The sequence below is a fragment of the Alosa alosa genome, chromosome 2, assembly GCF_017589495.1.
Source record: "Alosa alosa isolate M-15738 ecotype Scorff River chromosome 2, AALO_Geno_1.1, whole genome shotgun sequence".
NCBI classification, from domain to species: domain Eukaryota; kingdom Metazoa; phylum Chordata; class Actinopteri; order Clupeiformes; family Clupeidae; genus Alosa; species Alosa alosa.
In genome coordinates this window covers 37565367-37590796 of record NC_063190.1, presented here as the reverse complement: position 1 = coordinate 37590796, position 25430 = coordinate 37565367, and the positions used below count along the sequence as shown (strand labels likewise).

The 25430-nt window shown below is 41.2% G+C and overlaps 1 pseudogene; it reads left to right on the top strand.

Moving 5' to 3' along the window:
• The first annotated feature begins 2090 nt into the window (after positions 1 to 2090).
• LOC125289944 lies at positions 2091 to 15989 on the top strand (annotated as a pseudogene).
• The last annotated feature ends 9441 nt before the right edge of the window (positions 15990 to 25430 follow it).

Sequence of the window (25430 nt, the reverse complement as noted above, 5' to 3'; positions counted from 1 at the left end):
TACAGCACTGGTTAAATGGTGCATTGCAATTTACAATTTGTGTGAGTTCAGGGGCATACCGAAAGTTGAAGTTTGGGTGGCATCAATAAAGAAAATAGAAACAAAGTGATGTGTACAGCCTCAAGTATGAATGATGTCAAGTTAACAGAAGGTTCAGAGCAGCGGCAGACCTATCTTGGTGCCATAAGTTATTGAAAGTCATATGTTTAAGTAGTGGTGCTGTGCCATGTCCCATGTATAAGGGGCTTCAGGTTGATCCAGTGACAGTGGGTGGTGTCAGGGAGATGAATGTCTGGGAACTTGGAGAAAGGGGGAGGACATGCCACCTCAGGCAAACCACTTCACGTAGGCATTCCCTTGCAGACTAATGGAGACCTCCTTGCCGCCACCTCCAGTACATTCAGCCATCACCCATACCTTATCTGCAAAAAGGGAAGTTACAATAAAGTTAGTCAGACAATTTTACAATATTACAAAGCATATAATGAGGCACTCAACAACACTAGTAATACCAATTAATTAAATATATGTGTGCAATAAATGTCACTGCCTACCTAATGTTAACTACACGTTTAAACATGCGTTTAAACTGCAAACTAGCTAGTAGTTACATAAATATGACAAGTTGATGAGGTCCATGCTTCATATAATGTTAACTTACGTTGCTTTATCACATCATAAACTGTACTGACTGTGTAATCTCCATGTACAGTCAATGGTTACTCCATGTTGAGATGGCAAACATTCAGATTGAGATATTTGAAAACAGCAAAAACTAATAAAACCGACTAAACATGCATCGACTCTTACGGGAGCTGTTTGCTAATCTTCACCTCAATGACTAACTTAGCCTACCGTTTACAGTAACGTTAATGTAGCTGCTAACGTTAGCATGTAATTCGCTGTCCGTATTTCTGTTGTTAGCTGATTAGTATTCACCATACTAATTTCTCACAGTCTGTAATCAACATAATAAGCTCTCTTAGACATATTTAAGAACAACAATAGACAAAAAAACTTTTCAGTTGATACACAAAACTTACCAGACAAGAACAAACCAAAGACTGTTGTTTGTGCTGTTTAGCTAACTCACAGCCGCTAAATTCATCCAGCCAGCTAGCCTTCGGCGCCGAGTCGACCTCATTATCGACCTGTGTTGTGGAAAGGAGAAGGGGGCGGGTTTCACTTTCGACAAAGGTGTTTAACTTCGCTGAGTGGGCGTGCCTTACCGCGACTCCTCTTCACTCGCGCGTGCTTCAACTTCTGCTGCTTGCCGCACTTCAAATTGGTTGCAAATTTTCCAAGATGGCGTCGCCTCGGCGGCTTCAATTCCATAGAACACTGCTGAATGCAACCACACTGTCCAGTTCTATATATACAGTCTATGGTTGCGCACGCATGTTTTTGTGACGTTGCATAGAAATCCATGTATTGCACGTCATTTTGAATAATGAATAGCCTACGTCGAACTTGGCACCAAAGATTCTAGAGCGGCGCGTAGCGCTTGGCACTGCACTTAGGCCTCTTGCCCGTAGCAAGACACCTGCCACGTTTGAAAACAATCGGATCGGTTTGAGAGATATGCGAATAACAGATACACACACACACACACACAGATAAACAGACAGACATTCCTGTCATTTATAGATAGATAGTCTAGACCTATATTTGGGGCTTCTATATTCTTTCAGGCCAAGCGTTTAGTGTGCAAGTAGCGTGGCTATCCACTTTTATAATTGAGGCACATGCCAAATTTGTATTCAATTCATTAGATTGGTAGCCTGGCTAGCGCCACCACTTCTCAATGAGACGTGGTCTGGGAACCAAACGTTAATTTTCTCGTATTTGAAAAAAATGCCCAGATCCGTTTATTGGGTGCCACGGATGGCTATCAAATGCGTCTGTGCATAGCTCATCATCGTCTTGCTTTCCCCCTTGTTCTGTGATTGGTTCCCTATCTCAGGCGAAAATTTGCTCCATGGTCTCCAGGCTGCCTTAGCAGCGTGAATCAAATCGCGCGCAAGGCAGCATGGGAACACCCAGGCTATTAGATTGGTTCTGTAACCTGTATATTAAGGATCTTTGCCTACACGATCCCAAACATTATCATATACTTCATCATGACTTGGGAGTTTTGGTTTGCTGACACCCGAAAATGTCAGACTGAGCAAACCTGACACTGAATTTTTGATTTCACTCTAGACAACGAATCATGCGATAGCCTAATACTACCAGTTCAACAATGACGGTGCACTTTTTCTGGAAGTGTGTGTGTGTGTGTGTGTGTGAAGTAGTTCGGTAGGCGGAGTTCTGCGACCGCGACTGTGCTCCACCATCAGGCGTTTGCATTGCTTCTCTCTTGTTTGAAGCTTAAGTACAACATGTCGAAAAAAGTTGCAGTTGTAACAGGTGCGAACAAGGGTATTGGACTTGCAATCGTGCAGGGGTTGTGCAAAGCTGGCTATGCTGGAGATATCATACTCACTGCGCGTAACGAGAAACTCGGACAGGAGGCTTTGCAAAAACTGAAGTCCGAGGGATTCAATAACGTGCTCTTTCACCGTCTTGATATCTGCGACCAAACCAGTGCCGAAGAACTCCGGAAATTCCTAGAGAAGAATTACGGCGGTTTGGATGTCTTGATCAACAATGCTGGGATTGCATTCAAAGGTTTTTGACTTTAATTAAAGTATCTAACTGCACGTTTCGATATCACTTTTTGGCAGACCTGTGTGACTCTTGGCGGCAGTCTGTTCATTGCGTAACGTGGTATTTTGTTAGGCTGCAAGTGCAAACCTTTTCAGGAAAATTTTGTTCAGTCTTCACGGCCACGAAGCTTATTTCTAATGCTGTTGTCAGCCTATTAGGCTAGTGACAAATGGTCAGAAAGGGCTTTAGTTTTTGAGATACCCCTATCGGAGGTAGAACTAAACCCAACAATGTTTTTCCTCATCTCTAAGGTCTCCCATATATGAAATGGATTCTTGGCTAAAAATATTTTACTGCTAAGATTGTTAAATTAACAGATATTGTTATACACCCCAAAACCAAAAAAGGACTAAAATATAGCCTGTCCGTATTGGAGTTAAGGCATATAAATTGGTGCAGATCAATTACACGAGCTCTGAGACCTTTGAAACTTGGCATGTTTATAGTCAGGAATTTGCTTTACCTACTAGAAAAGACTGGATGTGAATATCTTGATGTATGGAATGAGTAGAGACATGTAAACGTACACCTAAAATAAGCGGACATGCAAAAAATTAATATCTATGCAGAATGTTTTCATTTACTTTGTGGCTGCTTTGCCATGGATTATCATAGAAACACATATGGCTTGTTGGAAAGGTGGGGTTGTACTGAATCTAACAATACCAAATATGTAAATATAGTATGGCAAATTAGGGTGTTCTGTCACTCAATGAATGAGGTGTCCAAAATGAAAGAAAACAGAACACTGGCAAAATACAGTCTCAAGTCCAAATCACATTATAAGTGGTGAGAAGAATGTTGACAAATTCATTGTTACTGCAAGGTAAGTGCTGATCTATATCTACACTTAATAATGATACATTTAATATGAAACACAGATCCAATTGAATCAGGTTAACATTGGAATGAAACACCTTTATTAAAATATTTATTCACTTGAATTTTGTTTTGGTCAAGTCATTACTGAATAATGGAAAATAATATTGTTAGCTTTTGTCTGTCCAGACCAGCAGTGGACAGTAGAGCCTACACTGCTTACTTCACCCCTAAGTAGCTAAACAGTTAGTTGTAGAAACTACTTTCCCTAGCTAAGAAAGTACTTAGCCCTCTGACTAATGTTGCATGTGTAATTCAACTTGATTTGCATTTCAATGAAATATCTGTAATTCAACTTGATTTGCATTTCAATGAAATATCATTTTTCCTTTTCACTAGTCTCTTGAATTATGGAGAATGTCTTACAGACATTGGATCCAAAGCTTTGTATCATTTGTGGAATACATTTTGAAAAGGGCACACTGCTGCCATTCTTGTCCACAGTCTCGTCACTTCCCGTCTTGATTACTGCAACTCTCTCCTTTTCGGCCTCCTCCACAAATCCCTCCATAAACTTCAACTAGTCCAGAATTTAGCTGCCCGCATCATAACTCGAACCCCCTCCATTCACCACATCACTCCCGTCCTCCATCAGCTCCACTGGCTCCCGGTTCAGTTCCGCATCCAATTTAAAGTCCTCCTGTTTACTTTCAAGGCCATTCACAACCTCGCCCCTCCATATTTGTCTGATCACCTCCATGTTCCCATTCCCTCCCGCTCTCTAAGATCCTCTTCCTCCATACACCTGTCTGTCCCCACCGCCCGTCTTACCACCATGGGGAGCAGAGCATTCCCACCTGTCTGTCCCCACAGCCCGTCTTACCACCATGTGGAGCAGAGCATTCCCACCTGTCTGTCCCCACCGCCCGTCTTACCACCATGTGGAGCAGAGCATTCCCACCTGTCTGTCCCCACCGCCCGTCTTACCACCATGTGGAGCAGAGCATTCCCACCTGTCTGTCCCCACCGCCCGTCTTACCACCATGTGGAGCAGAGCATTCCCACCTGTCTGTCCCCACCGCCCGTCTTACCACCATGTGGAGCAGAGCATTCCCACCTGTCTGTCCCCACCGCCCGTCTTACCACCATGTGGAGCATTCAGCCGCTCTGCTCTGCTCCCCGTCTCTGGAATTCACTACCACCCCAACTCCGAAACATTGATTCATTCCCCCACTTCAAATCACAACTCAAAACACATCTTTTTAAAACTGCTTATTCCATATGATGTTATTTTTGTTTTTGTTTTTTTAAATATTTTATATTTGTATGTACGGTGTCCTTGAGTGCCAAGAAAGGCGCCTTTAAATAAAATGTATTATTATTATTATTATTATTATTATTAAAACCCCACAGTAGAAGGCCTCCAACGCATACTTACCCTTGCTCAGCAGAGAGAGAGAGATGGTGATGTCCATAAAACTCTGGCTCCATATACAGATGATAAAGTTTCATATCATGTATCATGTAGAGCGAACTACTAGCCTGGCGGGCCATCCTATATAATTGAAATGTATAGTCTGGAATCGAACCATTCACCTCGCTTAATCCATGGGGCGGGCAGAGAATTGTCTTTCAAACTGCCTAGGCATGCAATAGGCCAGCGCTACGACCATATCCGTATCCGGTCGGCAAAACGGCAAATACATCCTACTTCGAAAGGAACGACTTAAGTGCACTGTGTTGCTCAACTTCCAAAGAAAAGCACAAGTCCAGCTCCTCCAGAGTGGACGCCGACGCCGCTTCAAACAACCGCTAGCTCCTCCAGAGTGGACGCCGACGCCGCTTCAAACAACCGCTAGCTCCTCCAGAGTGGACGCCGTAGCCACCTTCCTTGTTGTTCACCGTCGCAGGACTGTCGTTAAGCCCGCCTTAAACTCTCTAACAAAATAGAGCGCTGTGATTGGATGACGTCCACGGCGTCAGCCAATAAGATCCCTATGGTTTGATACTAGACGTACAGGCTGAGCAAATTAATTTGCCGCCGCTAGGGTGCGTCTAGATTTCTAGGCTACAGAACTACTGCAGTAAGACAAATATCAGTGAGCAGCAGCAAGTTGCAAATGTTGAGAGTGAGAGCACATCTGCACCAAGAAGGCTGAGTAGGGTTGATACAACATCATTTCAAATACGGAGAGATTGTTTTATTTGTGGGAAAGCCAGCTCTAGATCAGAACCTCTGACAGCCATTTCAACTGGTACAGGCACAATGTAAATTATAGGCCTTTGGAATTTGGTCTCTGCATTTATCCCATCCGTGAATTAGTGAACACACAGAGCTCACAGTGAACACAATGAGGTAAAGCACACACTAACCCAAAGCAGTGAGCTGCTTTACTACAGCGGCGCTCGGGGAGCAGTGAGGGGTTAGGTGCCTCGAACCCCTAACCAGTAGGCCATGGCTGTCCCCAGTACCAGAGACGAGGTTCTTTGGACAGCTTCTGAAAGGCTTGATGAAGATGTACATCTTCAAATTCTTTCATGCCCAGATCTCTTTGCATATGATGTCAAATACCATAAAATGTGCCTTGCACACTACAGTACATATCTAAACGAAATATAACAGCAGCCATAGAAAAAAAAAAAAAAGACCAATGTCTATAACAAAGCCTTTATTAAGCTCACTGAAGACATTGATAAAACAGTATTGTCCAACAGTATTGTCCAAATATTTGGCTGGATCGACTCCAGTCTTTCCTTCAGGCCTCATATTGACTCTATAGTGAAAAAAGTAAACTATAACTTAAGATTGTTATACCGTTAAATTAATTGCTTCACACAATAGATTAGATTAGGAATTGTAACTCAGCTTTTATTTCCTATTATTGATTATGCTGACATTGTTTATATCAGTACAACAGAATCACACCTTAAATCCCTAAATGTTGTCTATAACAGTCTCTGCCGATTTGTGTTGAGATGTCCGTTCCTAACCCATCATTGTCATATGTATCAGCAATTGAACCTCTTATCCCCAAAGGCCAGACGACAGCTACACTGGTTTCAGTTTGTTTATAAATCTATCTTTTTTAATTATCCTTTTTATTTGAAGCAACACTTAGTCATATATAGGTCAACTTATGGCCTTAGACACCTTGATCATCTCTCTTTTTCTGTCCCAAATTTTTCTAAAGAAATCGGAACACGTGCTTTCAAATTCAAAGCCCCCTCTGACTGGAACAGCTTGCCTTGTTCCTTAAGGTCTATCTCTTCCTTTCCATTTTTAAGGCATCCCTCTTATCTTACTTGCAATCCGGTGACCAATGTAAATGTTTCCCTGGTGTATGACTTGCACTTTTTTTCATTAATGCACCTTCTCTCATTAATGCCCTTATTAGGATATTATGTATGTATGTGTGCACTAGTGGATATGTGCCTTTATGTGTACATGTGTATGTGTAACATATGAAATGTATCATTATTAAATGTAAATATAGAGCAGCACTTACCTGATGTAACTTACCTTGTAGTAACAATGAATTTGTCAACATTCTTCTCACCACTGATAATGTGATTTGGACTTGAGACTGTATTTTGCCAGTGTTCCGTTTTCTTTCATTTCTGGACACCTCATACATTGAGTGACAGAACACCCTAATTCGTCATACTATATTTACATATTTGGTATTGTTGGATTCAGTACAACCCCACCTTTCTAACAAGCCATCATATCTGTTTCTATGATAATCCCTGGCAAAGCAGCCACAAAGTAAATGAAAACATTCATGTCCGCTTATTTTAGGTGTATGTTTACATGTCTCTACTCATTCCATACATCAAGATATTCACATCCAGTCTTTTCTAGTAGGTAAAGCAAATTCCTGACTATAAACATGCCAAGTTTCTAAGGTCTCAGAGCTTGTGTGATTGATCTGCACTAATTTATATGCCTTAACTCCAATATGGACAGGCTTTTAGTCCTTTTTTGGTTTTTGGGTGTATAACAATATCTGTTAATTTAACAATCTTAGCAGTAAAATATTTTTACCCAAGAATCCATTTCATATATGGGAGACCTTAGAGATGAGGAAAAACATTGTTGGGTTTAGTTCTACCTCCGGTAGGGGTATCTAAAAAAAATTAAAAAAAAATAATAATATATATCACCATGAAACTTTCTCAGTTGATTACTCATGTTAAGCTAAGAAAAAAATGTATTGAAAGTTTTTTATACTTTAATGTTTAAATATGCAAATTAGGCCTTGTCTCATTAAACATGCGCTAATTTGCATACATTTTGAAAAAAAAAATCAGATTGTCTGATAAAGCCAGGCTCAAAATATTTTTTTCATTTTGTCGTCCTATGAGATGGGAAAAGAATTACTGAGGGGTTTATGGACTTCTACTTCTATTATCCTGTAAGGCTACTACAATCTTTCAAGACTCTCCCAAATAGGCTACTACAATTTTTCAAGACTCTCCCAAATGTTCAAAGTCTTCTGGTGTAAGGATGGTTTAAGTCCCACAGGGTTAGGATAAAATAAACACAATCAATTATTTCCCAATGTTATGAGACCTGTTTGTCCTTCATATTCAGTTATTTTGCCAATGTTAACATCTGTTTGTCCTTCATGTTGGCAAATGGTCTGGCCAGATTGAATCTAGGTTATTTGACCCGTCCACCACCTGCCCGAGGGAAATGTCAGGACAGATTGGATGAAACTTTCCGTAAAAGTATTGTCAGATTAAAGCTGTAAGAAAATGATATAAAACACTTGGACTGATAGGCTTACTTATGCGTTCACTTCAAACTTAAAGGTCAGCTTGTTATCATTTTCAGAGCAAAGATGGCACAACTGTTTAGTGTGCAACATCCACTGCCATCAGAGCAAAGACAGCACAACTGTTTAGTGTGCAACCTCCACTGCCATCAGGGCCAGGACCTTTCCATGCTTCCTCTAGGCTAGGCCTCGGGTTTTGATCTGTAGCCCCCCCGCTGGACTGGACCCCCGAAAGGAGGGTAGGGCAGACACAGTTTTCTGTGAATATCTCGAGAACCGTAGGGTTTAGGAGGACCATTTTTTTTTTGTATGTTGATCTCAAAGGGCCATGTCTACCCATTCCATAACCACTCATTTCATGTATAAGCCCACCTAGTTAAACACAAAAAGTAAAAATGAGGTGTTGTAATGTCGCAGGTATCTGTGACCTAACATAGTCAAAACTGCACGAAATTGGAAGTGTAGGATCATTATGACACCCTCTGAATGCACGCCAAGTTTCGTGGAATTCCGTTCATGGGGGGCCACACAATAAATTCATTTATGTTACTATACACCAACTGGCCTGTAGGTGGCCGGAGACAGTTTTCTATGAATATCTCGAGAACCGTAGGGCCTAGGATGACCAATTTTTTGTGTATGTTTGCCTCCAGGGGTCATGTAAACCCATTCTATATGCACACATGTGCATAAACAGATACACACGCACACACATACATTCACAGTAATCCTACGTATGACACATACTCACACAGTAGACATATATACGCATGCATGCACATGCACACACACAGGCACATAAACAGGCAAACACACACATGCACGCACACACACCCACCCACACCCACATAAATATAAACATGTACACACACACATGCACACAATTCAAGAATTTCTCAGAATTATGAACAGGCAAGATGGGGGTGGGGTTGTATAAAATGTATATTACATGTGAAATCTATGAACTAATCATGTTTTGGTACTTGTTGTCTAGCAGATACCAGTGAGAATTGAGTGTGCATAATGCAATTCAGTGAGACAGTTAGAATCATATATGCCTTTCAGCGTGACTTATTTTTGTGGAAAACATGTGCTGGACTGGGCAGTGGTCATATTTTGTACCGCTCTGCGGTACATCTAGTTTTATTACCTTTTCTTAATATTCATGACTATGGTGGTTCAACGGCGGACAACAAGTGGCACGCCACCGGCATACCACCAGCATTCCGCTATCTGCCAATCTGATTTTGCTATCTGGGATAGTTATATTAGCGTAACCACAACCATATTAGTATTAGTATCGGTATGTTGTTTCCCCTGTAAGAAATGACAACTATGTGTGAGAAGAACACGAGATTGGTAAACGTTTTGATAAACATAAACGATTGATAGAACATGAGATTGGTAAACATGACTTCCCAAATGGCAATCTCATCATGGTAACAAACAGAAGTTCTCTGCTCTGGCATCACTTCAGACACCTGGGGCCAAGAAGCAAACTGAGGTGTGAGCGGCAACGCCCATCAACTGTAGTATGGGCCTGGAGGATGGGCCACTGAGAACCATGCCAGGGAGGGGGACCAGTTAGAGAGATCAACTTAATTATCATTTAGAACAACCAAATTCCTACTTCCTTAAAATCCTAATTCCTTAATATTAAGACTGTAGGACATACAGGGCAGTAGTAGCGTTTTGGTTTTAAGGAGTTGGGCTAGCATGCAGTGGTAGCGTAGCAGCTAAGGAGCTAGGCTAGCATGCAGTGGTATCGTAGCAGCTAAGCAGCTAGGCTAGCATGCAGTGGTAGCGTAGCAGCTAAGGAGCTAGGCTAGCATGCAGTGGTAGCGTTGTGGTTAAGGAGCTGGGCTAGCATGCAGTGGTAGCATTGTTGTTAGCGAGCTGGGCTAGCATGCAGTGGTAGTGTAGTGGTTAAGGAGCTGGGCTAGCATGCAGTGGTAGCGTAGTGGTTAAGAAGCTGGGCTAGCATGCAGTGGTAGCGTAGTGGTTAACGAGCTGGGCTAGTATGCCGTGGTAGTGTAGTGGTTAAGAAGCTGGGCTAGCATGCAGTGGTAGCGTAGTGGTTAAGAAGCTGGGCTAGCATGCAGTGGTAGCGTTGTGGTTACGGAGCTGGGCTAGTATGCAGTGGTAGTGTAGTGGTTAAGGAGCTGGGCTAGCATGCACTAGCCTGAAAAGTTTTGAGTTCAATTCACGGCTTCTACTGTTGTGCCTTTGAACAAGGCACTTAACCTTACTTAAGGTTAAGATTACTTAACTTACGTAATTTAACTCGTTGCTGAAGGGAGAATGGCCCTTGTAATATAATTGACATTTGTAAGTCGTTTGTATAATACCCTCTGCATGAATAAATGTAAATAGTAGGGGGGATTATCAACAAAAAAGGGCCTAATCGTTACGCGGTGGATTTTTATGTATTTAGGTCATTTTAAAGGGAAAATCCAAGATGGCCGCCTAAAACGACCCAAGGATAATAAAACATTACATAGTTGGGCATCATGGTTTATTCTGCTACTTTATTATTTTACATTTGATATATATAGAGATGGTTAACAAATAATATGTGCAAGATAACCCCTGAAAATAATCTTACATGCCTTTTATACAGCTTTAAAGGGGGGAAAACTGGCTTAAAATGGTCAGAATGACATGACTCCCCAAATGAATCCTCATCTGAGAAGTTAATTATTTATGTATGCATAACATAACTATTTTTAAAAACTTTTGGAAGAATCACTTAATAATTTTCAAAAGACAGTTTATTGCTAAAATTTCCACATGATCAGAGATCAAGCCCTAAATAGGGACACAACTCATTGACCAAATGTTATGCCAGTGTTAGCGTTAGCATTAGCCAATGTAGACCCACTAGCTGGGTTCCAATGTTAGCGTTAGCATTAGCCAATGTAAAACCACTAGCTGGGTTCCAATTATCAAGCTAAATCTAGGCAAACAAAGGCATCCCTAGGCTAATTGTGTCCCCATGATCACCTGGGGTGCGTATTTGTGAATCTGTGGGGCTTCCTGGGGGGTACTGTACCGTTATTTCGGGAATAACATTAGAAGCTACGACATTTTGATTTGTACTACAGCATGGGTTCCCAAACTCCATCAATGTGGGCCTCCCCTCTGAAAACAGTGACACCTCTGCGCCATTTTCAAATAATGATATTCACTTCAGTTAAGCCACTTAAATCGGTGCTATACTATGCTATGCAATGAAATGAGTTTATCATATTTTTGACGTTTGGCTTTGTTGCCCATATCAGGCAGCAATAAAATGTGACAAATCGGTCCATTTTACAGTAAGTTAGCTATCGGAACGTCACATATTACCGTCACGTATGTCCAACCTCTTACGTGTATCTGCCACTTAATATTCATTTCTATACAAACCAAGGCAGCGGATTCCTAAATGAACGCAAGCACCCACACCATAAGTTTATCTAAATTAGCTATGTACCAAAAAATAAATTTTACCGTGACTCGAAGAGCTGTAAACAGTGTTGTAAGGCTGCGTGTACAAATCTGCACTGGTAACTTGCAGCTAGCTCGGCTGGCGGCACTGTTGCTAAATTACGTTATGAGGTTTGGCACATATACATTCTCACTCAGGATAGGGATCAATAATACTTTCCACTATCCCAAAGATTTAGTATACATCTCTTCTATGATTTATTTCGATTTTATAATGTTGTCATTGGAAAAAAACAGAGATAGTTCTAACATGAAATAAACGTTTTTCCTTCTTTTTTGAATCAACCTTCCGCGCCTCCCCTCAAATTATTTGCCGCCCCCCAGGGGAGGCGCGCCTCACAGTACTGAGGGGAACCTCTGTACTACAGTAACGGTAGCCAGCTAGTATTTAGCTGTGCAGTATGTACATTGAGTAAACCTCATGATACCTTGACGTGCTAGTGAGAGAACTAGCAGCCTGGGCTTTTAGCTCAATTACTAGCACGCTCACCTCACGATCCGAGGTGCTAGAGAGCAAATATACATTCAGCCAGCTCAAAAAGGGCAAAAATATATGCTCTGTCTTCCAGAGAAGTATACACTACAATTCCAGCTGTTACTTGTCAACCAAAGGCCATCTTAGTGCCAAAAGTTAACTAAAACCGAACTTAGCATGGGCAAGAACAGAGGAGGAAATGTGGGGTGAGCATGGAATCAAACTGATGCTTCACTTTAGCCAGAACTGTCTGACCCACCTGCTATAAACTCACTCCTTCCTCTCTTTCATGAAAAAGCTGCCAGCTTTGCTATGGTCAGACATGGCATGAATGTTGTAAAACAATTGACAGAGCACCTAAATTCCGGCCATTGACCATTTGACCAACCATGGCATTTGACCAACCACTATATACATTTACAAAAATGGTTCAGTGGAGTGATTCAGAGATCCAGACTGTTATGGAGAGATGTTTGTGATGCTTGGTGGGTTACACATAGAGATGGCTCTATGGAACACAATCGGATAACTTTTAGATGGAAGTAGTTGAACAACTGTACTATGTGATAATGGGGTGGCTACCTCTGGAACAGCAGACTCCTTCTAAAGGGTGGGCAGCATGGAAACCATTTCCAGAAGTAAAGGATGCCTTCATTGCTATGACAGCAAGTCCTTTTCAACTGCTTAGCCAGGAATCAAACATGTTTGCATGTTGGAGAAGTCCACTTGTGTTCTTTACGATAAAAAAAATGGATCATGAAAGTCAATGATCTCAGGAAGGACTTGTTTTCTCAAATATGTCTCTCAATGGAAAATATTCCTCCCACACAGGCTGCACTGATACAGCATTCAAATAGAGCAGTGTACCAAGCTAGCATTTGGTCCAAATGTCTGAAGGCTACCCAGTCAGTGCCTTCTCCTGAAATATGGATGGACCAAATTAGATGATTTTTGGACACCTTTATGGACACTTTTACCAGAAGCAGCCAAAGTATGTAGAGAACCTCTTAAATGTGGCAGCAAAGGTGAGCCTCTCTGCTCTCGAAAGTGCCGATGCTGGGTTGCCTTGCACAGTATTATGCCAATGTGCCAGAGCATGTGAACAGATGCAAATATGCAGTATGTAGAGTAGGACTAATGTAATCTAGTGTGGTGTTTTAGTGTGTCTTAAGAAGTTGTAGGGGACATGTGTGCTTAATTGTATGTTTTTTATGAGGTCTGCCTGAGGTGCTTGACTGTCTGTTTATAGTATCCTTGAGACAATAGGTGGATATAGCCATTGTCTGCTTAAAACAGAGACATATCTATGACACATAAACCTAATTTCATGATTTTAGGAGGTTGTTTAGGTGGCCTTTGAAATAGCTGCCAATTATGTGGATAGGCAGTGCAGCCTTTTTTCAATTTCTTAAAAAATTCACTTCCCGTTTGAGATTTCTTGGAGTAATCTTCCAGGATAACGTAGGATCACCCAAGGGACATATATCAAATTTCAAGCTTTTAGGAGGTTGTTTAAGTGGCCTCTGAATCAGCTGTCAATTATATGGGTGGCCATTTTGAATTTCTTCAAAATCTCACTTCCTGTTTGAGATATGTTTGATCACCCCTTCTATGATGTCTTAGGGTCACCCAAGGAATATATAAGCTTTTAAGAGGTTGTTTAGGTGGTGTTTGAATCAGCTGCCGATTTTGTGGCGGGGAGTGCAGCATTTTTCAATTTCTTTAAAAACTCACTTCCTGTTTGAACTATTTTTGGGCACCCCTTCTAGGATGTCTTAGGAATCATCCAAGGAACATGTATACTAAATTTCAAGCTTTTAGGAGGTTGTGAAGGTGGCTTTTGAATCAGCTGTCATTTGTATGGGCGGCCATTTTGAATTTCTTCAAAATATCACTTCCTGTTTGAGATATTTTTGGGCACCCCTTCTAGGATGTCTTATGATCACCCAAGGAACATATCTACCAAATGTCATGCTTCTATCCACCAAGTAACGATTTTTCACATAATCTCCCCTACTAAAATGATATGGTTAGAATTTGAGATGCTGGTTCCACCACTGAATCCAGTATGTTTCACTGCTCCATTACTGCTCCTTACTGACATTAAGACTGCATCAACCAATAGAAACATCCTTTTTTCTTGCACCCCTGTGAAGTGGATGCCACAGAGCCGTTCGGAGAGCAGGCGGAGGTCACTATGCGCACCAACTTCTGGGGCACCCTGTGGGCGAGCAAGGCCCTGCTGCCGCTGCTCCGGCCCAACGCATACGCAGTGGTCAACATCTCCAGCTTCGTCAGCAAGCGGCTGACAAGTGCAGCCCAGAGTTACAGGCAAAGGCAAAATGCAGCTGGGGAAACCATTTTTACAGGAGCCAATAGGCAGTGAGATTGATGGATGGAAATGTTACTGTTAATGGTGTTTGTGTTAATATGATACATGTTGAACTCTTTTGCTGTCCTGTGTTTATTGTAAAATGGGAAAACCACATTCCTATATTTGTTTGTAACCGTAGTGACCACATTCCTATATTTGTTTGTAACCGTAGTGACCACATTTCAGGTTCCGCAGTGCAGATATCTCAGAGGAGGAGCTGTGTGGACTTATGGGAGAGTTTGTGGTGGCAGCTCAGAATGGAAACCATGAGGCCAAAGGATGGCCAAACACTGCCTATGGGGCCACTAAGGTAACGCCAAACACCGCCTATGGGATCACTAAGGTAACACTATACACCACCTATGGGACCACTAAGCCTATGGGGCCACTAAGGTTGGCGTAGCGGTTCTGTTGGTCTATCTAACCGCTACTGTGTTGTCCTCTGCAGGTTGGCGTAGCGGTTCTGTTGGTCTATCTAACCGCTACTGCGTTGTCCTCTGCAGGTTGGCGTAACGGTGCTGTCCCGTATCCAGGCGCGTGTTCTGGCCCAGACGCGGGCGGCTGATGGGATCCTGCTGAACGCCTGCTGTCCTGGCTGGAGTGCGCTGAGACATGGCCGACCCCAAGGCCCCCAAGAGCCCGAGGGAGGGGGCGAGGCAGCCGTCTACCTGGCCATGCTTCCCCCAGGAGCCACCGCACCCCACGGACAGCTGGTGTGGGACAAAACGGTGCAGGAGTGGTGAAGGCACAGGGAGGCCATGCAGCACAAATACTGACCAATAACTCCGCCATGCAGCACAAATACTGACCAATAACTCCGCCATGCAGCACAAATACTGACCAATAACTCCGCCATGCAGCACAAATACTGACCAATAACTCCGCCATGCAGCACAAATACTGACCAAGAACTCCGCAAAACTGACTAATGACCTACTCTGCTATATGAAATATTTTTTACTGTGATTATGGGAACATGCATAACGTGAAGAATATAACACATAATTTCCATTTCAGTTAAAATACTGGTAATTACTGTACGTTCACGTACATACGTACACATTTTTTTATTGCATTAAAAGTTTTGATGGACATAAAAATGTGTATGTTTGCAGAAATCATAAAAGTCAATAAGCTTTTGGCTGCTTGCTGCTTGAGCAATGTCTAGAATCAGAGAAGTGCACTAGCTCCAGTTGTTTGTTTTGTTTGTTTTGTTTTTACAAAATGATTATACACATATACAAACACATTCCAAAATTAACTGGGTTCATACATTGATTATTTGTTTGAATGAAAGGATGTTGCCCTGCAAGTAAAATTAATAAATTGTTTATTTTGTCATTTATAGACTTGTGTGTTTCTAGTGTGAAAATGTTATATCTCTATTGTGCAAAAACAAACATGGCAATCTTAAAACCGATTGGTCTCAATATCTGATACATAGTAAAGCTTCATAATCAAAATCTTTCATAAATTACAGTACCATTAAATAAATGATCTAGCAGGGTTTGTACTAAACAATTACAGTGTTTTCTTGTGGCAGTCATTTGACTCATTTCTGTCCTTGTAAAATAGCACGGTAGCAGAATGTTTAAATAAATGGGAGAGGTCATTTGTAATGTCTTCACTGTCATCTTATGAAGATAATAAATTATGAACAAACTCACACGGAGACGCTATAGATTTTTTCTTAACACGGTTGAAAAGCAAGAAATTACAGCAGTATACAAATCATTCATAACAAATGGTGCAGGTTCCATTTATTTGACCATAACTGAATTCAAACTACTTTGTTGTTGTAAATCTCTCAGTGAAAAGGTGAGGTTGTGACATGACACATGGAACAAAGTCCAAAGAGACAAAAGCTCAAGTGCAGGAAAGACTCCAATTACGCATCCAGATGATGCCCATTTGATCACCATTAGGGACCGTTCGTTATTTATAAACGGGGCCACCGGTGGAAAATAGGGGAGGGTCATGTCTTTTTATTCTTTGTTGAGGGGAGGGTCACCTAACTTTTTTTTGTCTAGGAGGCAGGGTCACCCATCTTTTGTATTAATGAAAACAGCAAAAAGTCAAAGTGGCTTGTTTGATTGTTGATTTCTGTCGCCATATAACGTTCTCTTTCGTTCCATAGCTCTGTCAACATTGAACAATGAAAATAAGGGTTTCTCACGCAAAATACGGAAAATGTCAACATTCGTCTCCATTAACTTAAATTTAACTTTGGTTTACTTGTAGTTTACCGTGTAGCCTAACTTTAAACAGTGTGCATGCTTGACATAAAGCACACTTGTGCTTCATTAATCCACGCATCCAGCTCCTAATTGACCTCGTTCCTGCCCATCTCTAGCTTTGCTGTCTCCATCCTTTCTGTTTTTGTTGTTTGCAAAAAAAAATATATAGTATTTATTGGTAACCAGCAACAAGTGCAATTTGTTAATCGCTGTCATTCTCTCTCCTGCCAACAAAAATGTGTCATAGCAGTGCGTAATTCTGCTTCATAAATTTGAACAAATACATTTGGTCATATAAATAGCCAGTTTATGGTCTACAGTGTAGTTGGTAAGTTATGGTAGGCCAACTTGGAGTGAATATACAGGGGGAATTCTTTGTCTAGCTGAGTAGCCTGGCAGGTGCGCACGGCATAGCCTACGGCCGAACACTGCAAGCGCTAATGAATCGTGCTCTCACGACAACCACGTTGTTAACTTAAATAGGCCTAGGTTAACATATCCCGATATTCTACGGGAAAATATTAAAACGGCAAGACAGCGGGGAAACGTTAAAATGATAAACCCGGAAAAAGTTGGCATTTTGGTTAGTTATTCTTCGGTCCCTGTGAGTATTTGTGAAATTGTGCAAACGGCCTTTAAAAGCCATTTGAGAAGGAAGGAGTGTAGCAAACTCCCAAATTGACGCTCGTCTAAAAAATTGAGTTTTGGATAATGTTCAGCTTCGGCAGCTTTACCATAGACATAATATACATAGACGCCGCATTGGCTGCTGGAAACAAGAAATGCGGCCGCCATCTTGGACCGGTCATACTCCTCGTTGCGTTGCAGCAGAAGACACAAGATGACAGCACTGTGCAGCATGTTCCTTCTCAAATCGGCGGACCATACTCGGGGGATTTACTTTTCACAAGTAAGATTTAACATAACCGTATTATTGGTTGTATTTTGTGAATAGAATATTACCAGAGCTGAGAAGGAGCGATCTTTGATATTACTGTATGAAAATCGTAGCCATCTAGCTAGGCTATGTTTACTCGGTGTTCACCCGGCTATGAACTGAGACTTGATAAGTCATATTCCATAACACTGACTTAGATTACAACTGACACAAGAAGGCTATTGTAGAAATAAATCATACTAGATTTGGTCGGCGAATTTTACACAAGTGGCACAGACTAGCCTATTGGGCAATCGCTAGCTGCTACTTGTAGCCTAAGTGTGTTGGTGGTAGCCTCACTATTTCCTGAATAAAGTAACTTTTCAATAGCTCAACTTCTTTATTTATCAAGTAGCTTAGCCAGACAAGCTACACTTTTCTTGTCATGTGAAATTAGCACAATTTAAAGTAGCTTCCTATGTAGTGAACTAGCCTACTGCTGTGTTTGTGTTAGGCTACTAATACATTTGACTGGGTGGTAGTTTTGTGTAGTGTTTTATTCATGGCAGAGTAACTGATAGTTTAGCTCACTAAAATTTCGAAGTAGCTTGCCCAACACTGTATTATTCACATGTCATTTACCCTAACAAGAATAAGATGCCTCTCAAATTCCTTTTCATTCATTTATTTATTATTTTGTATCTCTCCAGAACAACTGCCTTGTTCAAGAAGACTGTGAATGAACTGAACGGTCTCCTCACACCCCTGGAACTGAGGAAGGTGCAGCTCTTCATTGCAGTACTGCAGGGCATCTGCTACACTGTGACTGAATGTTTGATTTATGAGCTCCACCCTCATCACCTGCATTAAGCCACTCTGTGTCCCATTTCCCCATCGTCTGGTTGACTCAGTCCTCTTTTATGGAGTTTACCCAGTTTACTATGCCATCTTATTTGCCCACCTGCTGTCTGAAGCACTTTTGTTCTCAGCCAAAGTGTACCCAAGCAATTTTAGCAAGGTGGGAACATACAAAATGACATGCACCAGTTGTCGAAATCATAGAACCAACTGCATGACGGTAACTCTGTCTCACTGAGCCTGTGAAGACACTCCCTGATTCTTTACTGATTGCAATGAACGGGTTGATCTTAGCAGTTTCTAAAATGTTTCTTAATTCCTTTTTATTTAATCTCTTCATTGGGGCTGAAACCTTTCTGTGAACTGTAAATAACAGATGCTGTTGATGAACCCATTGACACTGTACAAGTGACAAGTCACCTTTTTGTCTTGAATTGATGAACTGTTACACTTACTATGCCAAACCAATGTCTGTTTTTTAAGGATCAGAAACAAACCTACAAACTTGCACTTTACAATATTTATGGAACTTGTCTAACAAATGCTGTTGATATTGAACCCAGTTACTCCATTTCCTTTATGCCACACCAATGTCTGTTCATCACTTTATTTTTGATGGCACTGAACTGAAAATGTTAATGGATTTTTTTCTGTAAATTTAACTCATTAAAACTTGTATCAAACCAGTTTTTGTCTATGCTGTCAAACGTATTAGTTATGTTCCCAGTTTTTATATTGGATGTCATCACTTTATAAAATATCATATATCAGAATATTCTATTACTGTTAAGCCCACTATGAATATTAAAATACACACAACCATGTTTTTCTGTATCATACAGCTTTTCTACTGGGAGGTTTACAACTTATTCTGAGTCAATTTACCCAAGTTTGTCACTAAACCACATGGGCCTACTTGGAATACCCCTCAGATGTCTGAATGGCACTGATCTCACTTAAATGTTTATGGAACCTTTCTGTGGACTGTGAATAATGCTGTTGATGGAACTTTTCTGTCAACTGTGAACTATATTTAACTCATTAAACTTGTATCAAACTAGTTTTGTCTATGCTGTCAAACATGGATTATGTTCCCAGTTTTGATATCGGACATCAGGTCACTTTATATCATATATCAGAATATTCTATTACTGTTAAACCCACTATGAATACTAAAATACGCTAAATCATGTGTCCTGTATCATAGCTACATGTATGACCTTTGCAGCAAAAAAAAACGCGTGAGAATCTGTTCGGTACTCAGTGAGATATGATTAATTAAGTGCGCTGACAGCTCATCTCACCGGCCAAACAGATTACACTGAGTGGAGTGGATGACCGGTCCAAGATGGCGGCTCCAAATCTCGTCAGCGCTAGTAAGGAGTAGCGGTCGATGCGGCTTCTATGTATATTATGTCTATGAGCTTTACAATGACTGAGGAAGCCTAGAGACGAGTCCATAGCAACAAGTTCATGTGTTGAATTTGTTATTACCCAGTGTGCTTTGTTGAATGGTCTCAATGCTTTATTGTTTTATTTCATGTGAATACTTACTAGAGGAGTAACTTTTCTCGTTAGGCTAATGCAGTTGCAGGAAGTGTGCATTTAGTTTCCATGCTAGGCCTATTGTGTTTCCACAACAATGTTAGTGAGTAAATCTACTGAAATGGCCACCATCTTGGTGAAGTGTGATGTGTAAGATCAGAGAGCAGAGGTTGGTTATAGGGCGGTGGCATGTGTAGATGTCCATACAGAGGTGAAGTGTGATGTGTAAGATCAGAGAGCAGAGAGCAGAGGTTGGTTATAGGGCGGTGGCATATGTAGATGTCCATACAGAGGTGAAGTGTGATGTGTAAGATCAGAGAGCAGAGGTTGGTTATAGGGCGGTGGCATATGTAGATGTCCATACAGAGGTGAAGTGTGATGTGTAAGATCAGAGAGCAGAGGTTGGTTATAGAGGCGGTGGCATGTGTAGATGTCCATACAGAGGTGAAGTATGATGTGTAAGATCAGAGAGCAGAGGTTGGTTATAGAGGCGGTGGCATGTGTAGATGTCCATACAGAGGTGAAGTGTGATGTGTAAGATCAGAGAGCAGAGGTTGGTTATAGGGCGGTGGCATGTGTAGATGTCCATACAGAGGTGAAGTGTGATGTGTAAGATCAGAGAGCAGAGGTTGGTTATAGGGCGGTGGCATGTGTAGATGTCCATACAGAGGTGAAGTGTGATGTGTGAGATCAGAGAGCAGAGGTTGGTTATAGGGCGGTGGCATGTGTAGATGTGTCCTCGTAGCGCTGATGTGTAAGATCAGAGAGCAGAGGTTGGTTATAGGGCGGTGGCATATGTAGATGTCCATACAGAGGTGAAGTGTGATGTGTAAGATCAGAGAGCAGAGGTTGGTTATAGGGCGGTGGCATGTGTAGATGTCCATACAGAGGTGAAGTGTGATGTGTAAGATCAGAGAGCAGAGGTTGGTTATAGGGCGGTGGCATGTGTAGATGTCCATACAGAGGTGAAGTGTGATGTGTAAGATCAGAGAGCAGAGGTTGGTTATAGGGCGGTGGCATATGTAGATGTCCATACAGAGGTGAAGTGTGATGTGTAAGATCAGAGAGCAGAGGTTGGTTATAGGGCGGTGGCATGTGTAGATGTGTTTTCATGGCGCGTAAAGAGCGCGGGCGGAAGACCTCAACAATTGGCCGGGGAGGGTCATGTCAGTTTTCAAAATGCTGCTGGAGGGTCGTTGAAAATTATAGCGCAGGCAGGGGAGGGTCATGCAACTCTTGATCGAAGCACTCAAAATCCCTCCGGTGATCCCGTTTATAAATAACGAACGGTCCCTTAGATCTGAATAAAGTGGAGTTTGCATTCACACCACCCAGATGATGCCCATTTGATCACCGTTTGATCTGAATAAAGTGGAGTTTAGATAGAGATAGATACTTTATTGATCCCCAGGGGAAATTCAAGAGTTTGCATTCACACCACCCAGATGTTTTGTAGAGAAGCCTGGCTGTGTCCCACAACATCTGAGGAGGTTATGAACTGGCGATGGAAGCCATTACGGTCCACACCTCACCCCTGGAAAACAAGGATGACTGGTGAGTTCACATTCTAAAGAGCTCTCCATAACACTTGACACATTCAAGGATGTTTGGTGGTTGTGTAGCATATGGGCAAGTGGTTTGATAACCCGCTACAGTTTGCATACCAGGAGAAAGTGAGCATGGACGATGCCTTATCACGACACACAGGAGGACACATTCTCACCTGGACAAGGGGAAAAGGGCTGTGAGAATCATGTTCTTTGATTTCTCAAGTAGTCCAGTCATTTTATGAAAAAAGGTTGAACAAATTGCAACAGAAGAAAACATAACTGATTTTGTATCCTCAATATGTCCTCAGTAAGGGAAAAAAAGTCCCGAAGAATCCCAATAGGGGAAAGTTTAGAAAAAGAGCCAAATATACCCTATTCATGCGCCTATACAGTATTTTTCTCACGCAAATAGGGGAAAAATTTAACCTTCACATATCACCATGAAAATCACTGAGTTGATTACTTACATCAAGACAAACAAAAAATGTATTAGGAGTTTTTTGAAATTGTTTGTTAACATGGGCAAACAGGGCATAATGTAATTACGTATAGCTTGTAAATACCACAACGGAGCTAATAGTCCAGGCAAAGTAAGGTCTGACCCAAAACTAATTGCAACATAATTTATTTTCACATTTTTATATTTTAATTAGTGATCTAAACACCATAGTAAATAACCATGAAAATCCAGTTGGCGGAAATATGTTAAAATGAGGGTTGTTTTATGCATTATTCTTCAAGCAAATACTGACAAAACTGTAATTAGAATGTTGTAGAATACACATTGTAAAGAATATCTGACCCCATCTAACTTAACATGGAATTTTGGAATCTTGCATTGTTGAGGAACATTCTTTTATTTTCAGAGTGAATTTTTGGCTTATTTCAGACTGGTTTGTTGCAAAATTGGTGTCTATTTTTACATTTTGGCTCTTTGAATCAATGGAAATAGTTGTTGACTCTTTAAATAGAGCCAGTGTTCAACAATGTTCAAGCTGTACAAACACATAGTTGAGCATTATTCAGCCTAGGTAAGTGGTTTTGGTGTTTAATCTGATTTAGAGGTCACTGAAACATACAGTATATCACATTAAAGTATCAGTCCATCATTTTCCAAGACTTATAGTAATTGATCTCTTGCCCAGGGGTTGACTGATATACTGTCTGTCCAATCAGAGGGGCCTGTATGATGCCCCTTTACTTTGCACAATTTTGTCTAAAACAATAATCAGATAGCACAGTATGTTTATGTTAGTGAATGCAGGAAAATTGTGAAGGCAAAGTTGAAGATGGACATGATAATGTCCAAATTCGACAGAAGGGTGCAGATGGGATAACTGCAGTTAGCCTCCAAAAAAGTGCTTCTATTGTTGTGACATCTGGCAAAAAGGTGCATGCTATACTAATAAATATAGTTTAAGATTAATAATTAACAATGCTTGACTATGCATGGGTCATGGTTTTACCAAAGTCATAGAACAGTCAAAACTATACATATTCTAAAAGCATATGCACTGTACATGAAATTTTGCATCAATCAACTTATGTCCCATCTTCCTCCATACCATGCATAACACATACTCCTCTATTCTGTATAGGCGAATCAAGTGAACAGTGGCCTGCACTATTAAGGAAAACAAATTAAACACCCTAAACTATATATTTTCTGAAAGCGTATACCCTCTGGAGGAGATATAACAGCATTTAAGACATTTCCCATCTTCCTCCATGCCATGCACAATACATTGCCCTCTATTCTGTAAAGGCGAATCTAGTGTAAAGTGGATACAATTTGGCCTATACTGTCCAGGGAAAACAAATTAAACACCATAAACTATATAGTTTAGCATATACCCTTTAGATGAGATATAGCCTAATACCAGTTAAGACATGTATTATCTTCCTCCATGTCTTGGACAATTTGTTTGTCAAATGTTGCAATTACTGTAGTTTTGGGTCACTATACATTATACATAATTACATTATGCCCTGTTTGCCCATGTTAACAAACAATTTCAAAAAATGTATAATACATTTTTTGTTTATCTTGATGTAAGTAATTAACTCAGTAACTTTCATGGTGATACAGTATGTGAAGGTTATTTTTTCGCCTATTTGCGTGAGAAAAATACTGTATAGGCGCATGAATAGGGTATATTTGGCTCTTTTTCTAAACTTTCCCCTATTGGGATTCTTCGGGGCTTTCTTTTCCTTACTCAGGACATACTGGGGATACAAAATCAGTTAAGTTTTCTTCTGTTGCAATTTGTTCAACGTTGACCCCTATTTTGGCTTAAAATGACTGGACTATATCTGGTCTTGTAGCAGCAAAGACGTTTGCCTCAGACCTCAGTCTTTTGAAAAGTCCATGATGTATGGTTTCGGTGTGACTGATCCTCCATTACATTGCATTTATTCATTTGGCAGACGTGTTTATCCAAAGGTATGCATTGCAAGGATATCTTCTATGCTACTGTACCAGCTCTTACCACCGCCCACGCCTATGTTTAATCTTTTCATCAACTGTAGAGTTGTCAGTATGACTGTGCACTTTTTGTTTTGTTTTATGAAGGCATGTGTAGGGCTATTGTGGTGGATTTCTATGACTTAACGGATGCATGTATGGTTTTTATAAACTTTGATATTACTGCAATTATTATGAGACTTCAAGGCCTGTACACATCTTAAACAGACCAGACCAGCAGTCAAGGAGTGGGGTGAGGGAGTTCACAGTGACACCTGGCTGGATGGTCGAGGGGGTGAAGGAGTTCACAGTGACACCTGGCTAGATGGTCGAGGTGAAGGAGTTCACAGTGAACTAGATGGTCGAGAGTGAGAGGATGATGTAATGGTGGTAACGGCAAGGCCAAGTAACAGGTGGCAAGATAAGAAGCCCTGTTACAACTGGAAAAAAACAGAATCTGGGAAAAAACCCAGAAGGAGACAGTTTTGCATATAATTTATGCATGATGAGACAATAGTTGTAACCTTGATGATAGGCCAACAGGTGTCTTTCGAGGGTGGCGAGAGGGCCCAACCCCAAGGTTAAGGAGTATAAAAGATAGGTCGCAGCCACCTGTTAGTCAGATCTCATCGGGGGCGTCAGCTGATGACATCTCACATCACCCTATTGCTTGACACCTGGTCTGGACATCGTTTAGGCTGGACTATCACTGCAATACGGTGAATAAAGATCAACAGTCTTCAGAGATCTCCTGTCTGCATTGTCTCCTTCGGACACTTTGTTCCTAATTGAGTGCTAATTAGTAAGTAGTTAAGTGATAAATTGTTCAGTGGATTCGGAAGTGGACCGGTTTTTCCACGACACTATGTGCGCGTGTGTGGAGTAGCCGGTGTTACCAGATATACGGTTTCTGAGATTCTGAGTTTCCAGGGCGGAGTTTAGCGTGAATATTTATGAACGGAGGATGTCGTGCGCGAGTGCCTAGACGCCCATTGCTGAAGCGTGAATGAAATGGAACTGAAAATGTTGTCAAAGAAAGTAGAAGACCACGGCCTTTTAACACGTTTTTGGATGTTGTCATGTGTTATTAATGGAAAGTATGACTATGTTGTGTTCGAGTTTAGATGCAATTTGGCGTCAATGTTGTTATCTTGTGTCGCAGCCAGTCAAACAAAACTTTGTGTCAGATTCAGTGGGTCGCTTACCATTAAGGATATTGGCGATTTTTACACAGTAGGCCTTCATGGTAGTCTTA